The 21,481-nt window shown below is 42.8% G+C and overlaps 1 protein-coding gene across 4 annotated transcripts in view; it reads right to left on the bottom strand.

Moving 5' to 3' along the window:
* VTI1A (vesicle transport through interaction with t-SNAREs 1A) overlaps positions 1-21,481 on the bottom strand; it is a 328,448-nt gene that overhangs the window by 269,516 nt on the left and 37,451 nt on the right. The window lies entirely within an intron of this gene.

The following is a 21,481-nucleotide window of genomic DNA, read 5'->3' as shown; positions in this document are numbered from 1 at the left end:
CTTCCAAGTTGGCAGCCATCACCACATCCTAGGGCAGGGAGTTCCACAATTTAACTGTGCATTGTGTGAGAAATACTTCCTTTTATCAGTTTTGAATCTCTCACCCTCCAGCTTCAGCAGATGACCCCACGTCCTGGTATTATGAGGGAGAAAATCTTCTCCCTGTCCAATCTCCCTGTACCATGCATAATTTTATAGACCTCTAGCCTGTCTCCCCCTTAACTGCCTTCTTTCCAAGCCAAACAGCCCTAAGCATTTTAACTGCTTCTCATAGGGCAGTTGCTCTAGTCCCTTGATCATTTTGGTTGCTCTTTTCTGCACTTTCTCAAGCTCTGCAATATCCTCTCTTAGGTGTGGTGACCAGAACTGTACACAAGATTCCAAGTGTGGTCTCACCATAGATTTGTACAAGGGCAGTATGATAGTGGCAGTGCATTAATATTTATCATGTTGCTGAAAATTATATAAAATTATTACAATTAAATACTTTTATTTACTAGAGTGGATATTTCCTATATTTTCCTTTTGCACATTATTTTTCTGAGTATGGCATCCATGTACTCTTGTTCCTATTGCTGTATAGTTGGGACTTATTGAGAAAACATGGCCCCAGGAGCATAAAAAATATTTTCAATTAAGCTCTTGGTTTGAGAAATATAGCGATTAGCTAAAACAACTAAAATATAGTGAAATGTTGTATGTAGTATAAAATAACAATATTATTTTTAAATTTCTCGATTTGATTTTAGCCAGTTCCCTTCTAAGTCCAAAATGTCCTATCTTTGACAGCCTTGCTCAGATCCTGCAAACTGACGGCTGTGGCTTCCTTTATTGAGTCAAATCTATACTTAGCTGTCAAATTCACTGGGTAATATTGGATGTCATTTTCTTAACACTAACCTACCTTATAGCGATGTTGCGATGTTGTGAAACCATGCATACCACCCTGAGCTCTTGAAGGAAGGATAGGATAAAATGTAAAATATTACCGTATTTTTTGCTCCATAGCACGCACCTGACCATAACACGCCCCCCCCCCCAGCTGGCCGTCGGGGCGGGGAAAGCCGGCTCACGCTGGAATGACACGAGCTGGCTCTGTGCGCCCCGCCCGCCTCCCAGCTGGGAGGCGGGCAGGGAAAGCCGGCTCGCTGTTCCAGCGTGCCCAGCCCCAGTGGAGCGCACAGAGCCGGCTGGGCGCACAGAGCCGGCTCGCATCATTCCAGCGCGCCCAGCTGGCTCTGTGCACACATTCGCTCCATAACACGCACAGACATTTCCCCTCACTTTTGAGGAGGAAAAAAGTGCGTGTTATGGAGCGAAAAATACGGTATTTACCAACACCATGAATATTTTCACAATCAATCTATAATTTATGGTAAATTAATAACTCTTGCTTCTATAATGCTTTCGAGGTGGGTCAATCACCCTCCCCAATCAAGCAAATAAATATGTCTGTGAAATATCTCAGGTTCCCACTGATATTTATTCTGACTATGGAACTCCAGAGGGATTTTAGTGCTGAATTTCTTTTCCCATATTATCCATCTGTCAGTATGGTATCCAAGATGCTTCCAATAATATACTAAACAGGGAGATGAGCATGTCATGGGTCTTTCATGCTTCCTCGTACATTTGTCTTAGCTGCAGAAGGTATTCCTCTGTCTGCTCATTCAGTTTAGTCAGCAGGACCTCTTGTTCCATTGACGTGCTGTATTGAATTCATACAACTTTATTCCATGTATAAATAAAAATACAATGCTGAGTCTCAAAAGCTTGCCTTTCCATCTAACATGACAGAGATACACTTTTTCAGATTCACTGTCTAGAGAAGGCAAGGACTAAAAGCCAAAATACACCTTAATATAATTATGAATTGGCACAACTAAAGTATTTGGTTCAGTAGAACAAGTAGAGGTTCAGGCTGGGATGAGGAAAGAAAGCAGTCACCAGGCCATGCATCTCTTTTTGAAAAAAAGAATGCTTATATCATGCCATTCCATTTCCTCATAGGTTAGAGATTTTCAATTGTTATGAAGGTTAGATACTATCCCACCCTTTCAAATACATTGTTGCTCATGCATATGTCTTGTTTGTTTGAAATGCAGGCTTCAGGGATATGGAATACCTCTCTTAGATATACAATCATTGCTCCATCCTTGCCATTCACACCTCTTTTATGTCAGGGCTCCCCAAACTGCAAAGTTACATATCAAGATTCATCTGACATAAAAATAGATTGTTGTCATCCATTCCATTTGTGCTAAGGACTATACAAAAAGAAAAACTCCCAATTCCACAAAACTCAAAAGTCTATAATTCTAAAATAAACCAGGACAAACAAGAAAGGGGGAATCTTTATTCCATGTGAATAAAAAATTATTCTAAAAGTATTTAATATAGGAACCTGCATTTAAACAGAAGAAGAGCATAGGCTCTCTCCCATGACCCATCAAGCACAAGGATCAGGGCTCTTTTCTGTCTTCCCCTTCCTCTTGCAGTCCCATCTGAACCCAGGAAAGCTGATTCCTGTGGTCACAGGAGGGTGAATAAGAAGCAAGGGCAATTTCACCCCTTCTCTCTCTCTACTGCACCCTCCTGACTCACATGTTTACTGGTCCATGCAGGAGCTGTGACCCTGAGAATCAACTTTCCTGGGATTGTATAGGACTGCTGCGGGGAGGGGAACACGCAGCATCTTCTACTGACAGATCACTGAATCCAGCTCAATGTCTGGAGTTCATTATAGCTCTAAGAACAGAACAAGATCTATTATTACTCTAAGATCTACTACTACTTAAAAGAACGAAGCCAACCCCAGCATACAAGTTATAGTAAAGTGGGGATCGTGGGGAGGAGATGCCAAATCAAGCATCATCTGCCTCAATGATTTTCTAACATCACAGAAGCATGGGTTTCTTGACAGAGATTTTGGGTACCAGCATACCAACAAATCTATGGTTTTGGAAATATCATACACATAAAGCAAATTTTGCTGCTTCTACTGGAAGAATATAATTACTTTATTTTTTCTTCCCTGAAGAGATACACGTGATGCTGCCTTATACTGAATCAGACCATTGGTCTATCAAAGTCAGTATTGTCTAAGCAGTCTGGCAGTGGCTCTACAGCGTCTTTCACATTGCCTTCTCTCTGGTTCTTTTAACTGGAAATGCCATAGGTTGAACCTGAAACCTCCTGCATGCAAAGAAGAGGCTCTTCCACTGAGCCACAGCCCTTCCACAGTGTGCTACTTTCCATTTCTGTAAAAATTATTTATTATCCTACTGTACTTTAACAATTCTTGAGACCCAGTACTGTGGTGCTTTGGATTTTGTTGCCTTGTAAAAATATTCCTTACCAGAAGGGTAGAAATTAAAGATTGAAGCTCTGTTGAAACTGGGTTAAAACAAGACTAAATTTGCCATTAAAGCAAGGGGTGGAGTAATTCCCACCAAATCCCTCTTCCTGCTTCAGTCTCCTAATTTGCTTCTCATACTGTTCTTGAGGGTCCCCTGCACCCTAGAAGAAGCATTTAGGGGATATCAGTGGCTACAGCAGGAGTGGGGGAATTTCATGTTCCATTGTCAAAAGTGCCTTTTGTGAGTAGAAAACGTAGCCTGGAGCCAACCATTGGGAATAAGCACAACTATTGATTTCATTGTATGGGACAGAGAAGTCGCAGCATTACCAATTATATTCATCCTGTTCCTTTGCTGCCTCCCTCCCATTTTTCATGTGTGGCCACTTCCTGCCAAGAAAAGATCAAATCCCATAAAAACATGTCATGATGGAGTAAAGACAGTACTATTTGAATATGGATATTGTGAAAGGAAACAGCTTTACAAGTCAGCTAATTGTTGAATTTCATCTTTTTAACTGTGTATTATTTAGCATTTATTTATAATATTTATATCTTATCTTATCAGCACAAACACAGTTCAGCTAACAGAACAACAAAAGCGGCAAGGACACAAACATAATAAGTATTCAGCAACAAATTACAGGCATCATATGCTTCAAATACTTCTCGTACTCAAGCCACCTTGGCCCAAGAGGAAAAGTGGGTTTTTTTTAATAAATATATGATTTATGAAGGCTATACATCTGTTGATTTTGATTCCATGCTTCTTCCAAGGAGTTCAGGGTGGCTTACATGGTCTACAACTTTCATTGTATGTTTACAATACCCCTAAGATGAAACTGACTGTCAAGCTCAACAAGTGAGTTTCATGGCAGAATAGAGATTTGACTCTGGGTTTCCCCAGTCACAACTCTAGCCACCACAACACACTGTTATAAATCAACAGAGGTTTTCTATAGTGTATTCTCAGCATCACTGGGATGCCTTCTTGGCACCCAGTCCTCCTTAAGACCTGAGACAGTGGGTTCTAGAATCTGATATAAAAATGTTAAAACTGGAATGAAGACTCTTACCCCAGTGTTTATGGCTAGGGCATTACGTTCCCCTTTGGCACTGCTGCTCCTCTCCCCAGCTTATGTAGCGCAATTGGCCCATGAGCTGTTGCTGTTCTTTGATTAAAATGGGCATGAACCAAACGGAGGATTTCCCACGCAGCTGTTAATCTTACAGGCACCTCGTGTTAAGACACCCCACATTCCCTGACAAGTCATGGGCTCATTTAGACTCATGTTGTTCTATTCCATCAGATCAATGAGCGTGGATCAATGATGCTAAGAAGGGCATTCTTCACCTTGACAAGATCATATCATAGAATAAAGGTTCTGTGCGTAAACAAAGATATGTAATAAATTGGAGGAAGTTTAGTAAACAAGAGTGAATTTAAGATATACTAAAATGTCACTATCAAAGAGATTGTATGCTCTAATTTTTAGAGGACAGATTAATCCTCAAAAGAAAAACTAAATCCTGAAGTGAAATTATTATAGACATTATGCTGCCTCTCTTTTAGTGCAGTACATATTGAATAAAACTTAACATTACCGGGGAGGGGGGATTGTTTATGCAGCACTTTCAAAATTAACAGGCATGATGCTTTGAAAAATTTACTATAGCCAAAATGAGCAAATTAGTATTTGACCCCATAACAAAAAGAATATATTACTTGCAGAATTTAGAGTAGAATCGGAATGATGATTCCCCCGCCCCCAACATACCAGCTGAACAACTGCAGTATGCATCATGGGAGGGTTTTAATGTGTGTACGCTACTCGCATGGGTCTGGGGTGCTCTATTCTCTTCAACAAGGTCATGAATACTCTGTACTTGCAATCAGAGCCTTCCTCTATTTGTAGAATAGGAAATGGTGATTTCCACATACATAGAGTTCTATGTACACAACAGTCCTCCAGTATTTTTTTGACCATACCTTATGTGCGATGTGTAAGTCTGAAAGGGAAACTGAGCAAGTTTCACTGGAATTGTTTATTTATAGCCTACCTTTCCTTATATAATTAAATCTGTAGGTTCCAGTCAAAAGAAAGACCACCATATTTTGCAATAATTGAAGTTTCTGAGTTGGCTTTTGATGGTAGTCTTATGAAGAGCAAGTTACAGTAGTTTCGCTGTGATGTTGCATTAGCATAGATCAGCAAGACCCACACATTGTGTCCAATATAATGATCTTCCTCCTATTATTATTATATTATTATTATTAGTAGTAGTAGTAGTAGTAGTAGTATGCTTTCTTTCTGCCCAATCAGGGCTACCAAGGTATGTAACAGTTAAAACAAAGCATTGTAAAACACATCATAAAACAATTAAAACCAAAACCAAAGTACATATGCAAAAGAACATAAAACAGTGATTAAAAAACAGGACAGGAAGGGGGTCACTGAGGGTCGCCAGACAAAACAAGGCAGTCTTCACCTGCTGGTGAAAGGCAGTGGCAGAAGGGGACATACAAATATCCCTAGGGATAGCGTTCCAAAGTTTTGGCGGGAGCACCCAAAGAAGGCGGGAGCACCCAAAACAGAGCCTCAGAAGATGACCTTAGCAGTTAGGCAGGTTGATATGGGAGCAGGTGGTTGTGATTAGGGCTGTCAATTCGGTTCGGTCCGAACTGAAAATCAACCGAATTTCCCCTGATTCGGTGATTTTCAGTTCGGACGGATCCGAACTCAAATCTGGCGGGCAACCAGGGGGGGGGCGAATTCAGCGAGTTCGGGAGTTCGCGAATAAATTCGGCCAATTCGGCCCCCCCTTCAGGGGAGCCCGCTGAAAGGCGCGGGCTGCCCTTTAAACTGATCTGCGCCTCCCAGCTGGGAGGCTCAGATCAGTTTAAAGGGCAGCCCGCCTCCCTTCAGCGGGCTCCCCTGAAGGGAGGCGGGCTGTCATTTAAACTCATCTGCGCCTCCCGGCTGGGAGGCGCAGATGAGTTTAAATGACAGCCCGCCCCCCTTCAGGGGAGCCCGCTGAAGGGAGGCGGGCTGTCATTTAAACTCATCTGCGCCTCCCGGCCGGGAGGCGCAGATGAGTTTAAATGACAGCCCGCCCCCCTTCAGGGGAGCCCACTGAAGGGAGGCGCGGCTGTCATTTAAACTCATGTGTGCCTCCCGGCCGGGAGGCGCAGATGAGTTTAAAGGGCAGCCCGCCCCCCCTTCAGCGGAGCCCGCTGAAGGGGGGCGGGCTGCCCTTTAAACTCATCTGTGCCTCCCAGCTGGGAGGCTCAGATCAGTTTAAATGACAGCCGCGCCTCTCCAGCGGAGCCCGCTGGAGAGGCACGGCTGTCATTTAAACTCATCTGCGCCTCCCAGCTGGGAGGCTCAGATGAGTTTAAAGGGCAGCCCGCCCCCCTTCAGCGGAGCCCGCTGAAGGGGGGCGGGCTGCCCTTTAAACTGATCTGCGCCTCCCAGCTGGGAGGCTCAGATCAGTTTAAAGGGCCCCCGCGCGCCTTCAGGGAATCCCTGAAGGCGCGCTTCGGCCGAATTTTCCCCCGAACTCCGGATCCCCCCGAATTACCGGGGATCCGAAGCGGGGGAGTTCGGACTTCGGCACGTACCGACCCCACAAGGGTCAAATTCGGCCGAATCCGAACTGTACCGAATTTTTTTTTTTTGACAGCCCTAGTTGTGATGGACATTCTGGGGGGCTAGCCTCCACCTCATACAAGATTCTCCCCTAGTGTCACAATTTCAATTTTCCACCTACCCCAGTGTGCTTTCCAGTGGGTTTCCAGCAGGAAAAGAAAAAGAAGGATATTAACTGGGTTTGAAGATATAAGATCTGGGCCTAAGTGTAAATCCACCCAAGCCTGGAACAACCCCTGAAGTAAAGCTGACAGTTGCAAGATGGTTTCTTTTTAAAATGTGAACAAGAACCAAGTTTATTTAGAAAACACATAACTTGAAATAAGTATTAACACTTCTGTTAAACTAACCCTCAAAATCCAATTTCTCTCGATCTTAAAATACTCTCCCACTCACTCATCCCTGTCAGCTCCTAACACCACCATTATGCCCCCTTTTGGTGGATTCAAATCACTACTCTCATTGGTTGCTTTGTCTCTGGGGCACCTTTCTCAGCTCTACCTTTCACAGAAGTCCTTCAGATATGCTGATCCCAAGCCATGCAGGACTTTAAAGGCCAACACCATCACCTTGAATTGCTCCTAAAAACAAATTGGGAACCAGTGTAGATGAGTCAAGACTAGGGTGATATAGACCCTACAACCCACTCCAGTGAGCACCCTACCTGCAGCATTGATGTTTGTGAACACTTTTCAAAGGCAGCCTGATGGAGTGCACATTTTAGTAATCTAATCTAGATGTGTGAGAGCCATAGTGGTGTAGTGGTTAAGAGCAGCAGACTCTAATCTGGAGGACCGGGTTCAATTCCCCACTCCTCCACATGAAGCCTGCTAGGTGGCATTGGGCCAGTCACAGTTCTCACAGTTCTCTCTCAGCCCACATGGAGGCAGGCAATGGCAAACCACCTCTGAAAATCTCTTGCCTTGAAAACCCTACAGGGTCACCATAAGTCATCTGTGACTTGACGGCACTTTGTACACACAATCTAGATGTAACCAGGTCATGCAACACAGTGGCCAGATCTTTTTCTTCCCAGGAAAGGCCATAGCTGGCTTACCAGTCAAAGCTGATAAAAGGCACTCCTGGCCATAGCTGTCACCTGCTTATCCAGCGGTAGGCCCGAGATCAGGAGCACCTTCAAGCTACAGAACTATTCCTTTCGGCACATGCTTTCCTTGAAGACTGCCAATATAGTTTCTAGACAACATGACATATGTGATTAAGATAGCAACCCTCCCTCTTTCCTAGGAAAAGCTCCACTGAATAAAATTGGACTTACTTCCAAGTACACATGCTAATACTTGTTCCTTATGTCAGTGTGTTGCCTGATCCTTTGAGAATATTGTGACACTGAGGAATGGTGTAACATATTGGTAAGACTATATTCATAAATGTCCCCAGTCACACTTATTATAAGACAACTTGTATTTTTATAAGAACACAAGTGAAATCAGTACCAGACCATAGTATTTATTTATCCTAGGAACTGACTGGCCTCAGCACAACTGAAGAGCCTCTTGCATTCATACAATAGGCAAAGCCTAGCAACAATGAAGGTTGAGCCACATGATCTCCATTTCTTTATCTGTAGCTACTTTTCTTTGCCAGCATAGACTAATTGTGGAGGCAGTCCTCTGGATGCTTCATAGTGGGCTTTGAGGCCCATTTAAAAATAAAACACAGGTCACTTAAATGTGATATATCTGTATAAATAGTTACTAAGAATGAAAAGAGAACTATAGAAATAGTAGTCAAGTTAGCTTTCTGTCCTGGGGAAAAAAGTTCATTTTATATTATCTCACTTAAACGCCTGCAGCTGAAGTAAATCACTGGTAAGCATATCCATGACAAGGCAGCCTAAGAATTGCACTTCAAACCTAAGAAATCCTTGTCACCCAAATCCAGCACGCTCTCTTTCTCTCTGCTTTTTCTTCTTCTTCCCCACTATCATATACATTCTATCGAAGGTACAAGACTATACATGTTTTCTTTTACGTTAAAAATTGAAATCAGTATAAAAAACCTTCAATTAGCAATGCTTTGGATTACTTGGCAATGATTACTCCAGTACTGCTAGGGAGCAAAATCTTGCACCACACAACTGAGCCCAAATGTAGTATTTCATCCCCTGGATGAACTTAAATAATTGTGAAGCTTAACCTTTTATAAAAGCTGATGGACTGATCTCTCGTCATAAATCCTAGAACATTTCTTTCCCAAATCCAAAACATATCAAGGAAATATAATTTCCAGATCTGCACCAATGCATAAATGAACGTAGCTTATTTTTAAAAGAAACTTTGCTGACACCTAGCAGATAGATCATTAATTGCAACACAGTTACTTTTTATCAGGCCCTGCGCCTTGCTTCCAACCTGAAAAGAATTCATATGTGCATGTACCCAAAGGAAGCAATCCCGTATATGGATACATGTGAGAAAGGCTGCAGATACACATAATATTGTTGGCTGGATTAATGAACACATTTTAAAATAAGAATTATCATTAAATGACTAGTTCATACCTAACAGTGTTTATAAATATCCCTGAGTTCAGCCTCTTGATCCTAAGGAATTGCTTTAGCTGCAACTGTCCCAATGCTTGCAACGATGCTACTAAAGTAATGCATAAAACAAAGTTGGGCATCACAACTGGGGCCCAACTGTCAAACTGCATTCCTTAGGGGACAGAGAAACCCAGTCCTATCAGCCAACAACCAGTGAAAGGGCTTTCAAGATGTATTCATTTCTCAGATTCCAGAGACCTTGTATTCTTAAGCTGCTAAAAGATTCTGAATTCTGTAAATAACATGAACATGTACCTTTAACTCTATAGAAGGTCATGGTTGTTTGAGATGTACAGCTGCCCATGAAGCATTGAAAAACAAGTTGAAAAGGGTTATTCTCAAGGAACACCCCTGTATAGATCCTGCGCTACCAAAAAAAAGGGTTATTCTCACCTGCTGGTGAAAGGCAGTGGCAGAAGGGGACATACAAATATCCCTAGGGATAGCGTTCCAAAGTTTTGGCGGGAGCACCCAAAGAAGGCGGGAGCACCCAAAACAGAGCCTCAGAAGATGACCTTAGCAGTTAGGCAGGTTGATATGGGAGCAGGTGGTTGTGATTAGGGCTGTCAATTCGGTTCGGTCCGAACTGAAAATCAACCGAATTTCCCCTGATTCGGTGATTTTCAGTTCGGACGGATCCGAACTCAAATCTGGCGGGCAACCAGGGGGGGGGCGAATTCAGCGAGTTCGGGAGTTCGCGAATAAATTCGGCCAATTCGGCCCCCCCTTCAGGGGAGCCCGCTGAAAGGCGCGGGCTGCCCTTTAAACTGATCTGCGCCTCCCAGCTGGGAGGCTCAGATCAGTTTAAAGGGCAGCCCGCCTCCCTTCAGCGGGCTCCCCTGAAGGGAGGCGGGCTGTCATTTAAACTCATCTGCGCCTCCCGGCTGGGAGGCGCAGATGAGTTTAAATGACAGCCCGCCCCCCTTCAGGGGAGCCCGCTGAAGGGAGGCGGGCTGTCATTTAAACTCATCTGCGCCTCCCGGCCGGGAGGCGCAGATGAGTTTAAATGACAGCCCGCCCCCCTTCAGGGGAGCCCACTGAAGGGAGGCGCGGCTGTCATTTAAACTCATGTGTGCCTCCCGGCCGGGAGGCGCAGATGAGTTTAAAGGGCAGCCCGCCCCCCCTTCAGCGGAGCCCGCTGAAGGGGGGCGGGCTGCCCTTTAAACTCATCTGTGCCTCCCAGCTGGGAGGCTCAGATCAGTTTAAATGACAGCCGCGCCTCTCCAGCGGAGCCCGCTGGAGAGGCACGGCTGTCATTTAAACTCATCTGCGCCTCCCAGCTGGGAGGCTCAGATGAGTTTAAAGGGCAGCCCGCCCCCCTTCAGCGGAGCCCGCTGAAGGGGGGCGGGCTGCCCTTTAAACTGATCTGCGCCTCCCAGCTGGGAGGCTCAGATCAGTTTAAAGGGCCCCCGCGCGCCTTCAGGGAATCCCTGAAGGCGCGCTTCGGCCGAATTTTCCCCCGAACTCCGGATCCCCCCGAATTACCGGGGATCCGAAGCGGGGGAGTTCGGACTTCGGCACGTACCGACCCCACAAGGGTCAAATTCGGCCGAATCCGAACTGTACCGAATTTTTTTTTTTTGACAGCCCTAGTTGTGATGGACATTCTGGGGGGCTAGCCTCCACCTCATACAAGATTCTCCCCTAGTGTCACAATTTCAATTTTCCACCTACCCCAGTGTGCTTTCCAGTGGGTTTCCAGCAGGAAAAGAAAAAGAAGGATATTAACTGGGTTTGAAGATATAAGATCTGGGCCTAAGTGTAAATCCACCCAAGCCTGGAACAACCCCTGAAGTAAAGCTGACAGTTGCAAGATGGTTTCTTTTTAAAATGTGAACAAGAACCAAGTTTATTTAGAAAACACATAACTTGAAATAAGTATTAACACTTCTGTTAAACTAACCCTCAAAATCCAATTTCTCTCGATCTTAAAATACTCTCCCACTCACTCATCCCTGTCAGCTCCTAACACCACCATTATGCCCCCTTTTGGTGGATTCAAATCACTACTCTCATTGGTTGCTTTGTCTCTGGGGCACCTTTCTCAGCTCTACCTTTCACAGAAGTCCTTCAGATATGCTGATCCCAAGCCATGCAGGACTTTAAAGGCCAACACCATCACCTTGAATTGCTCCTAAAAACAAATTGGGAACCAGTGTAGATGAGTCAAGACTAGGGTGATATAGACCCTACAACCCACTCCAGTGAGCACCCTACCTGCAGCATTGATGTTTGTGAACACTTTTCAAAGGCAGCCTGATGGAGTGCACATTTTAGTAATCTAATCTAGATGTGTGAGAGCCATAGTGGTGTAGTGGTTAAGAGCAGCAGACTCTAATCTGGAGGACCGGGTTCAATTCCCCACTCCTCCACATGAAGCCTGCTAGGTGGCATTGGGCCAGTCACAGTTCTCACAGTTCTCTCTCAGCCCACATGGAGGCAGGCAATGGCAAACCACCTCTGAAAATCTCTTGCCTTGAAAACCCTACAGGGTCACCATAAGTCATCTGTGACTTGACGGCACTTTGTACACACAATCTAGATGTAACCAGGTCATGCAACACAGTGGCCAGATCTTTTTCTTCCCAGGAAAGGCCATAGCTGGCTTACCAGTCAAAGCTGATAAAAGGCACTCCTGGCCATAGCTGTCACCTGCTTATCCAGCGGTAGGCCCGAGATCAGGAGCACCTTCAAGCTACAGAACTATTCCTTTCGGCACATGCTTTCCTTGAAGACTGCCAATATAGTTTCTAGACAACATGACATATGTGATTAAGATAGCAACCCTCCCTCTTTCCTAGGAAAAGCTCCACTGAATAAAATTGGACTTACTTCCAAGTACACATGCTAATACTTGTTCCTTATGTCAGTGTGTTGCCTGATCCTTTGAGAATATTGTGACACTGAGGAATGGTGTAACATATTGGTAAGACTATATTCATAAATGTCCCCAGTCACACTTATTATAAGACAACTTGTATTTTTATAAGAACACAAGTGAAATCAGTACCAGACCATAGTATTTATTTATCCTAGGAACTGACTGGCCTCAGCACAACTGAAGAGCCTCTTGCATTCATACAATAGGCAAAGCCTAGCAACAATGAAGGTTGAGCCACATGATCTCCATTTCTTTATCTGTAGCTACTTTTCTTTGCCAGCATAGACTAATTGTGGAGGCAGTCCTCTGGATGCTTCATAGTGGGCTTTGAGGCCCATTTAAAAATAAAACACAGGTCACTTAAATGTGATATATCTGTATAAATAGTTACTAAGAATGAAAAGAGAACTATAGAAATAGTAGTCAAGTTAGCTTTCTGTCCTGGGGAAAAAAGTTCATTTTATATTATCTCACTTAAACGCCTGCAGCTGAAGTAAATCACTGGTAAGCATATCCATGACAAGGCAGCCTAAGAATTGCACTTCAAACCTAAGAAATCCTTGTCACCCAAATCCAGCACGCTCTCTTTCTCTCTGCTTTTTCTTCTTCTTCCCCACTATCATATACATTCTATCGAAGGTACAAGACTATACATGTTTTCTTTTACGTTAAAAATTGAAATCAGTATAAAAAACCTTCAATTAGCAATGCTTTGGATTACTTGGCAATGATTACTCCAGTACTGCTAGGGAGCAAAATCTTGCACCACACAACTGAGCCCAAATGTAGTATTTCATCCCCTGGATGAACTTAAATAATTGTGAAGCTTAACCTTTTATAAAAGCTGATGGACTGATCTCTCGTCATAAATCCTAGAACATTTCTTTCCCAAATCCAAAACATATCAAGGAAATATAATTTCCAGATCTGCACCAATGCATAAATGAACGTAGCTTATTTTTAAAAGAAACTTTGCTGACACCTAGCAGATAGATCATTAATTGCAACACAGTTACTTTTTATCAGGCCCTGCGCCTTGCTTCCAACCTGAAAAGAATTCATATGTGCATGTACCCAAAGGAAGCAATCCCGTATATGGATACATGTGAGAAAGGCTGCAGATACACATAATATTGTTGGCTGGATTAATGAACACATTTTAAAATAAGAATTATCATTAAATGACTAGTTCATACCTAACAGTGTTTATAAATATCCCTGAGTTCAGCCTCTTGATCCTAAGGAATTGCTTTAGCTGCAACTGTCCCAATGCTTGCAACGATGCTACTAAAGTAATGCATAAAACAAAGTTGGGCATCACAACTGGGGCCCAACTGTCAAACTGCATTCCTTAGGGGACAGAGAAACCCAGTCCTATCAGCCAACAACCAGTGAAAGGGCTTTCAAGATGTATTCATTTCTCAGATTCCAGAGACCTTGTATTCTTAAGCTGCTAAAAGATTCTGAATTCTGTAAATAACATGAACATGTACCTTTAACTCTATAGAAGGTCATGGTTGTTTGAGATGTACAGCTGCCCATGAAGCATTGAAAAACAAGTTGAAAAGGGTTATTCTCAAGGAACACCCCTGTATAGATCCTGCGCTACCAAAAAAAAGTGCTATACCATTCTGCTCCCCCCCTCACAGTGGCATAGTATTGGCAAAGCATGCTGCCTGTATGCATTGCTAGGGAGCACCACATCTACACATAGCTAGACTTCTGTATGGTAAAGGTTACTGTGAATCCCCGCTCATGAACATCCTATTTTTTTAATCTGTTAAAATATTTATACCCCACCTTTCCTCTAGGTTCAAGGCAGCTAGAAACTTTGTATACTATACAATACCTAGTTTTCCTATTATCCTTTCATGCATAGACTCCTGCAACTATCTTGCATAGATTTGCCTTCTTGATAAGGCATCAACAATTATCAAATATGGTCAAGATATCTTAAACGCTGACAATATCTTCTCTCAAAATACTGCTTAGTTTTTAGTCGTAAACCATCAACCACAATTTCATAAAGAAGGCCATATAACTCAATAAATGTTAAGAACCAAATAAAGCCCGTCTCCTTCAACTCTCACCTCACAACTGCTGTTAAACAAAATAGACTAGGAACGCATAGGTTCTGGTTTATAGTCTCATTCTTTAACCATGAATGCAGCATTTTACCAGACAACCACAACAATTGTGAATCAACTTAAACCATCTTCAGAAATCTAAGAAAACCCCATGGGGCCTGTACCTTGAGGGAGTGGACAGCCATACAGAACAAAGGATGCCTAGCCCTGACAAACCAGGTGCTTTTGAAAATGCCATACAGCTCAGTCTAAAGATTGTAATTTAATTAGAACATGAATATGTCCCTTTTCTACACAATGCATGGTTCTCAAGGCAGCGAACATCAGAGCATTAAAGACATTTCATTTCTTGTCTATGGAAATGTTCTCTAATAAATGGAATATACATTGGCATGCAAAGCAGTTCCGCACTGCTAAGTCTATTCGCTTCAATGGACTTAGAAGGATGTAACTCTGTTGAGGATTGCAGTAAAGGCCATAATCTTAACTATAATGATCCCAGTATGGATTGGGCACACACTAAAAATGTTTAGTCATTCAAGTATTCTAGTACAATGAACACAAGAAACCCTTTGAATCTAGGAAAGGTTAAAAACCAATACGCAGCATAGCACAGAAGGCAGTTTGTTTGGGAGAGGTAAATACCTCACTAATCAGCACCATGCATTGCCTTTAACAAGCAAGGAGACATGACTCCACATTTTCCATGCTGGTCATCTCTGAATATTTCTTAAACATAAAGTTTAAAGATGGATGGCTTGAAAAGCTTGGTCTTGTGAGACTTGAGTTCAAACCCATAAATCACCCATCTTCTTCACTGGGTAAGATCCTGGAACAATTATTCCCTTATACTCTCATCTACCTCATAGGGCTGCTCTTAAGATAAAATAGGGAAAACTGCATGTGTCTCATCCCATATTTAAGATATAAGCAAATGAATACATTATCTGTCCATGTTCTATACCTTTGTAACCCCCTTTCTACATTATGTTCTGTCACGCCTTAGGCAGGTTTTTCTTTTTCTTTTTATCTGCTAGACTTTTTTTCCAAGTCTGTAATCCTACTCTTATCACATGGTTTATGCCTTATGTTGTTTGATTAAATTGTTTTTGTTTTGTTTTTTGCAATCCCCTTTGAGTCGGAGCGAGAAAGGTGGATTACAAATGAAGCAAATAAACTAAGTAAATAGCCAATCCCAACGGATGTTGGTTTCAGGTAGCTGGCTCAAGGTTGACTCAGCCTTCCATCCCTCCGAGGTCAGTAAAATGAGTACCCAGCGTGCTGGGGGTAAAGGGATGATGACTGGGGAAGGCACTGGCAAACCACCCCATAAACAATGTCTGCCTAGTAAACATCGGGATGTGATGTCACCCCATGGTGACCCGGTGCTTGCACATGGGACCTTTACCTTTTTTAATAGTTGTACTATTTCAGTTATCAAAAGGTTCTAGATTTTTAATGATACCAAATTAAACCCATTCCTTCTGCCATTTATGTCTTCAATCCAGGCAATCCAGAAATTGATACCATAATGAAACTAATTGTAAAAGTTCAGCAATTTTCTGAATTTATCCAATATTATCAATAAGAGGAATTACATGTCCCTTTGTTACAATATCAAGGAAAAAAAGAATTTCAGCTGGGCATAGGTAAGATCCTATTTATTTGTAAAGTCTGAAAGAACAGGGAACAGCCACATAAATTTCTCTCTCCATTGGTGATCCTTGTTTCAAAGACTAGGGGTCCCCAACCATTTTGAGCCTGCAGACACACTTGAAATTCTGACACAGCGTAGTGGGGGCTGCCACAGGAAGTACAGCCAGGCAACAATGGTTGCTGCAGCTAACCTTCAGTCACATAGTGAAGATCCTCGAGCCGCAGTGGCAGCTGCTACCAAACCAACATTTTTTAAAAATCTGCACAGCCAGTCAAATATCCAGTGGCAAATCAGAAGCCCCAGCTCACTCTGCCCACTTTCTAAAATAACTTGTCAAGTGCCTGGAAACGTCTCAGTGGTGCCATGGCACCCACAAGTACCAAGTTGGGGACACCTGTTCTTAGGATTGCCAAACTTCAAGTACTTGAAGGGCTGTCATATGAAGGATGGTGCCGAGTTGTTTTCTATTGCCCCAGAAAGTGGGACCAGAATCAACGGGTTGAAATTAAATCAAAAGAGTTTCCGTCTTGACATTAGGAAGAATTTTCTGACAGAGCAGTTCCTCAGTGGAACAGACTTCCTCGAGAGGTGGTAAGCTCTCCTTCCCTGGAGGTTTTTAAGTAGAGGCTAGATGGTCATCTGTCAGCAATGCTGATTCTATGACCTTGGGCAGTTCGTGAGAGGGAGGGCATCTTGGCCAACCTCTAGGCATGGAGTAGGGGTCACTGGGGATGTGAGGGAGGTAGTTGTGAGTTTCCTGCATTGTGCAGGGGGTTGGACTAGATGATCCTAGTGGTCCCTTCCAACTCTATGATTCTAAGATCCTCCAGGTACTAGCTGGAGATCTTCTGCTATTACAACTGATCTCCAGCCGATAAGAGATCAGTTCACCTGGAGAAAATGGCCACTGTAGCAACTGGGCTCTATGGCACTGAAGTCCCTTCCCTCCCCAAACCCTACCCTCCCCAAACCCTACCCTCCTCCTCTGCTCCAAAAATCTCCCACCAGTGGCAAAGAGAGACCTGGCAACCCTACCTGTTCTAGAAGTCTAAGTATGGAAGCCTTTGACTGTCCTGTTCCTTACATCATAAGATGAAACTCACATGTTTAACACATATATTCAGATGTACATCAAGCCTAATACATTTTTCAAATGCTCCCCTCTTCAATTTAGGAACTCTGTTGCCCTCTAAGGACAGACCTGGATAGCTCCAGCTAGTCTGATCTTGTCAGATTTCAGAAGCCGGGTCGACACTGGCAAGTATTTGGATGGGAGACTTCCAAGGAAAACCAGGGTCGTGACACGGAAGCAAATAATGGCAAACCACCTCAGAATGTCTCTTGCCTTGAAAACCCTCCAAGGGTTACCTAAGTCAGATGTGACTTGATGGCAAATAATAATAATAATAAGGACCACGTTAAGCTGCCAATGCAACATACACTTAAATCAACAACTTCGTAGCTCTGATCTTGAAATCCTCCTCGCCATATAACTTGGGAGGAGTCAAAATACGGCTACAGAATATAGAACAGCCTTTTTAAAACCATGCATACAGTGGTTAAAGCACTTTCCTTCACACTCAAGCCGTCTGCTATAGATGTGATGGTACATCATTCTGCTCCAGCAATTATTGTTAAAACAAAAGCACTCTCTCCTCTTAATCTTCAGATCTGGATGTTTAATTTCACCTGTCTATAAAGTTCTCTTTCACAGGGCTACTGACTAAAGGCAGTGTAGTTCCTTTTCCCCTTTTCTTCCTGTGATGTGTACACCATACTTTGTGCCAGTAACCTCCCCTGAGTTCGGTGCTATGTTCCAGATTATCAACCACAGTGTTTTGTGTGTTTGGTTTTGATCGCAATAAGAGCATCCCCAGTACCACCAAAAAAAAGGGAAAAGAAAATAAACCCTTACCAAATAAATCGATTCTCCTGAAAAGGTTATATGTCGAAAAGACACTGGCACAGAAAGCATCACAAAACTAAAATAAAGGGTAATAAATGTGAGTGGAGAGGACAACAATGGAAATAATACTTTGTATTTCTATTTTAAATGCCTCTCTCTATGCTATATGCATAGTAGCTAAAGGCAAGCTGGAAACCAGCCAGGTCCTGGCTGCCAGCAAAAATTTTGTCACCTCCTTTGAACATCTGAAGTATGTTTACCCAATAGATTTCATTAAATTACACTTCCATTAGGAAGCATACAATGTTGATACTCATCTCAAAGATAAAAGGGATTGCTAAGAGGCATGTCATCCTGCTCCCCAGCTGATTGCTATTTCTGGGCCAATCAAGGAAAGGAGCCAGAACAATACTTAGTTTAAAAAAAAAAGCAGCATCTCCCCAAGGACTCCATGCTAAGAGACTGCAGCTCCATTATCAAAATGAGCATATCATTAATGACAATACAAATACAGTGTGTTATTTTAATACAACTCGTACACAACAAAACAAGCCGTATTTGGGTCATTAGTTGAATTTGTAAAGCAGTGTTTCCAGGGGTTAGCTACTCTTTGTGAAGACAGGAAGTTTTTTTTTCCAGTTGGCAAGGGCAAGGGAAACCTTCGCAGCATGCCCAAATACAGGGCATCCTCTCAAAATGCAGCATCCATAAGGCCAGCGAAGTATTTTGCGGACCGGAGAGCGGCTAATAAGCGATTTATGTAGAAGCTACCAATTTATACAAAGCAGGAAATAATTTAACCCTTGTGATCTGTGCAATTAAATGTTTTGGAAGGAGGTTTAATACCTAACACTGCAAACATACTTTCAGCTGCAATGGGTATAACTTTTCAAATCACTGCAAAAAGTGGCCTACCATTTGGGCAGCTACAGAAATGTCCTAAACGATGCAAAACAAACCCCACATGCTTATTTTGGGGTGGAAATATGCCATATAGGAGGGGGAAACACACTAAGATTTGGCGACTTCAGAGAGGACATTCCACAGACTTTGGGAGAGAGAAATTATGGCTGCAATCCTAACAACACTTTCTAAAAAGTAAATAGAATGGGACTGTTTTTTGAGTAGACCTGCTTGGGATGTCTCTCAAAAGAGTCTATATTTAAAGCCCACTGGGAATGAAAAGTTGACATTGTAAAGGGGCCCATTACTTTCAATAGATTAGGGCCTCATAAAACCTAAATCCGGCCCTGTCTCAGCCCCACCTACCTCACAGGGTGTCTGTTGTGGGGAGGGGAAGGGAAGGTGATTGTAAGCCGGTTTGAGTCTCCCTTAAGTGGTAGAGAAAGTCGGCATATAAAAAACCAACTCTTCTTCTTCTATAAAGAGCACATTATATTGACTAGACCTGTGATTTTACTAGCAATGGGCATAGTTGTTTCACATAGAGCCCCAAACACTTGATTTGTCTAACTATTCTCCGTGAAGCTGTTCAACATGGAGAAGCAGCTACCAACAAACCCCAACAGCAATAAAAAGGAGACGGAAAGAGGGTCTAAGGTCATAGTATAAACTGTAGTTCCTTCCTTAGGTTGCTCTGAGCCCAGTCTTGGCTGGGGAGGGCGCATTATAAATGTGATAAAATAAATAAATAAATGCATTCAATAATTCATAGTACTATCAAATGATAATGGGAGAAATGCCAAATTAGAACTAGACGTCATGACACGCTAGCTGGACAGTATATAATTCAACCTCATGTGACATTATAGTCATATATATTTCCCAGAATTTCTGTAATCATATTGTGCCATTTCAGCTGGTCTCTTTCAAGAGCCAGTCATGCTTTTTTGGTTTAGCTATATTTGACATACTATATGAACTCTAATTATCTATCTTTTTGCAATTAATCATCTCACAATTACATTTCCTGCACCTATAAGCATCCAGCTGGGAACAGTGTTTTAATCTATGAAATAAAAAAGAGGAATTGGGTTTCTAACAAATTGCTTCTAATTAACCAGAACCTTTCCTCGTCATTGCAACCTAAATATGCCTACAGCGAGTCAAACAATTTATTATTTGCGTTCTTAATTATATTTTTACAATTTCATTTAAATTTCCCCAATGAGTAAGTAGATTGCCAGAAATTCAAAGCTCTTATCATTTAACTAAACAATCATTCTGCAGAGAAATAAATATGCAATAAAAAGCTGAGCAACCAGCTTTTTTAAAAAATGTAACAATAGAATAATTAAACATTGATATACAAAAAAAAATCAGAAGAGAAAACCTTACTGATGAAGAGGAAATGGAACATTTAATTCGAACTTAAGAAGTGCTGCAAAAACTGAAGATTCCAGAACACAATTCATACAGTCATGGGTACCCCAACGTGGTACCCATGGGTGCCACGGCACCCTCCAACACCTGCTCTGTTGCCTGCCAAGTGTTTCTGGGAAGTGGGTACAGCTAGGTAGGGCTTTTGCCCAGCGAGGCTTCTGATTGGCTGTGCACAATTTTTAAAATTGTTGCTTTGGCAGCAGCTACCACCACAGCACAAGGATCTACACTGTGTTACTGAAGTTAAGCTGTGACAATCATTTTGTAGCTGGCTCCGCTTGATAGAATAGAATCATAGAGTTGGAAGGGACCACCAGGGTCATCTAGTCCAACCCCCTGCACAATGCAGGAAATTCTGAACTACCTCTTCTCCCCACACACACACCCAGTGACCCATACTTCATGCCTAGAAGATGCCTAAGGTCATAGAATCAGCATTGCTGACAGATGGTCATCTAGCCTCTTCTTAAAAACCTCCAGGGAAGGAGAGCTTACCACCTCCTGAGGAGGTGGCACCCGTTCTCTGTCAGCCATTTTGTTGATGCACCCACCATGCCAAGTCAGAATCCAAATGTTCCTGCAGGCTCAAAAGGGTTGGGGACCCCTGTATTAGACTATAGGTCACCTTAGGCTATTGACAGTGCCACAGCAAGCAGAGTTAACATCGCCTAAGTCCACTGAAGTCAAAGGGCTTAGAAAGGTATAACTCTGATTAGGGTTGCACTGTTGGTCTCTTTGACCAATTTACCACGGATCTACCTTTCTATAACCCTTTCCTTCCCAGAGTTTTTGCCCACACATTTGTTACAACTTGCCTCAATGGACTGGATCCAGATTAAAATTTCCAATGGAAGAATGGAAATTTCTTGCCCCTCCCTTCCCAATGCAGCCCACAGAGCTAACCAAAAGGCTGCTCCTGGGGGACAGGGGACACTATGGAATGACATGGGGGGGGGGGCTGCAGTGGAAAGGGCAGTCAGTGGAAATTGCCAATTTAATCTGGATCAAACTAGACTAACGAGAGTCCCAGCCA

This window comes from Euleptes europaea, chromosome 5 (assembly GCF_029931775.1).
Source record: "Euleptes europaea isolate rEulEur1 chromosome 5, rEulEur1.hap1, whole genome shotgun sequence".
In the NCBI taxonomy this organism is placed as follows: Eukaryota; Metazoa; Chordata; class Lepidosauria; order Squamata; family Sphaerodactylidae; genus Euleptes; species Euleptes europaea.
The sequence above is the reverse complement of the archived record's forward strand: the minus strand, read 5'-3'. Positions and strand labels throughout refer to the sequence as shown.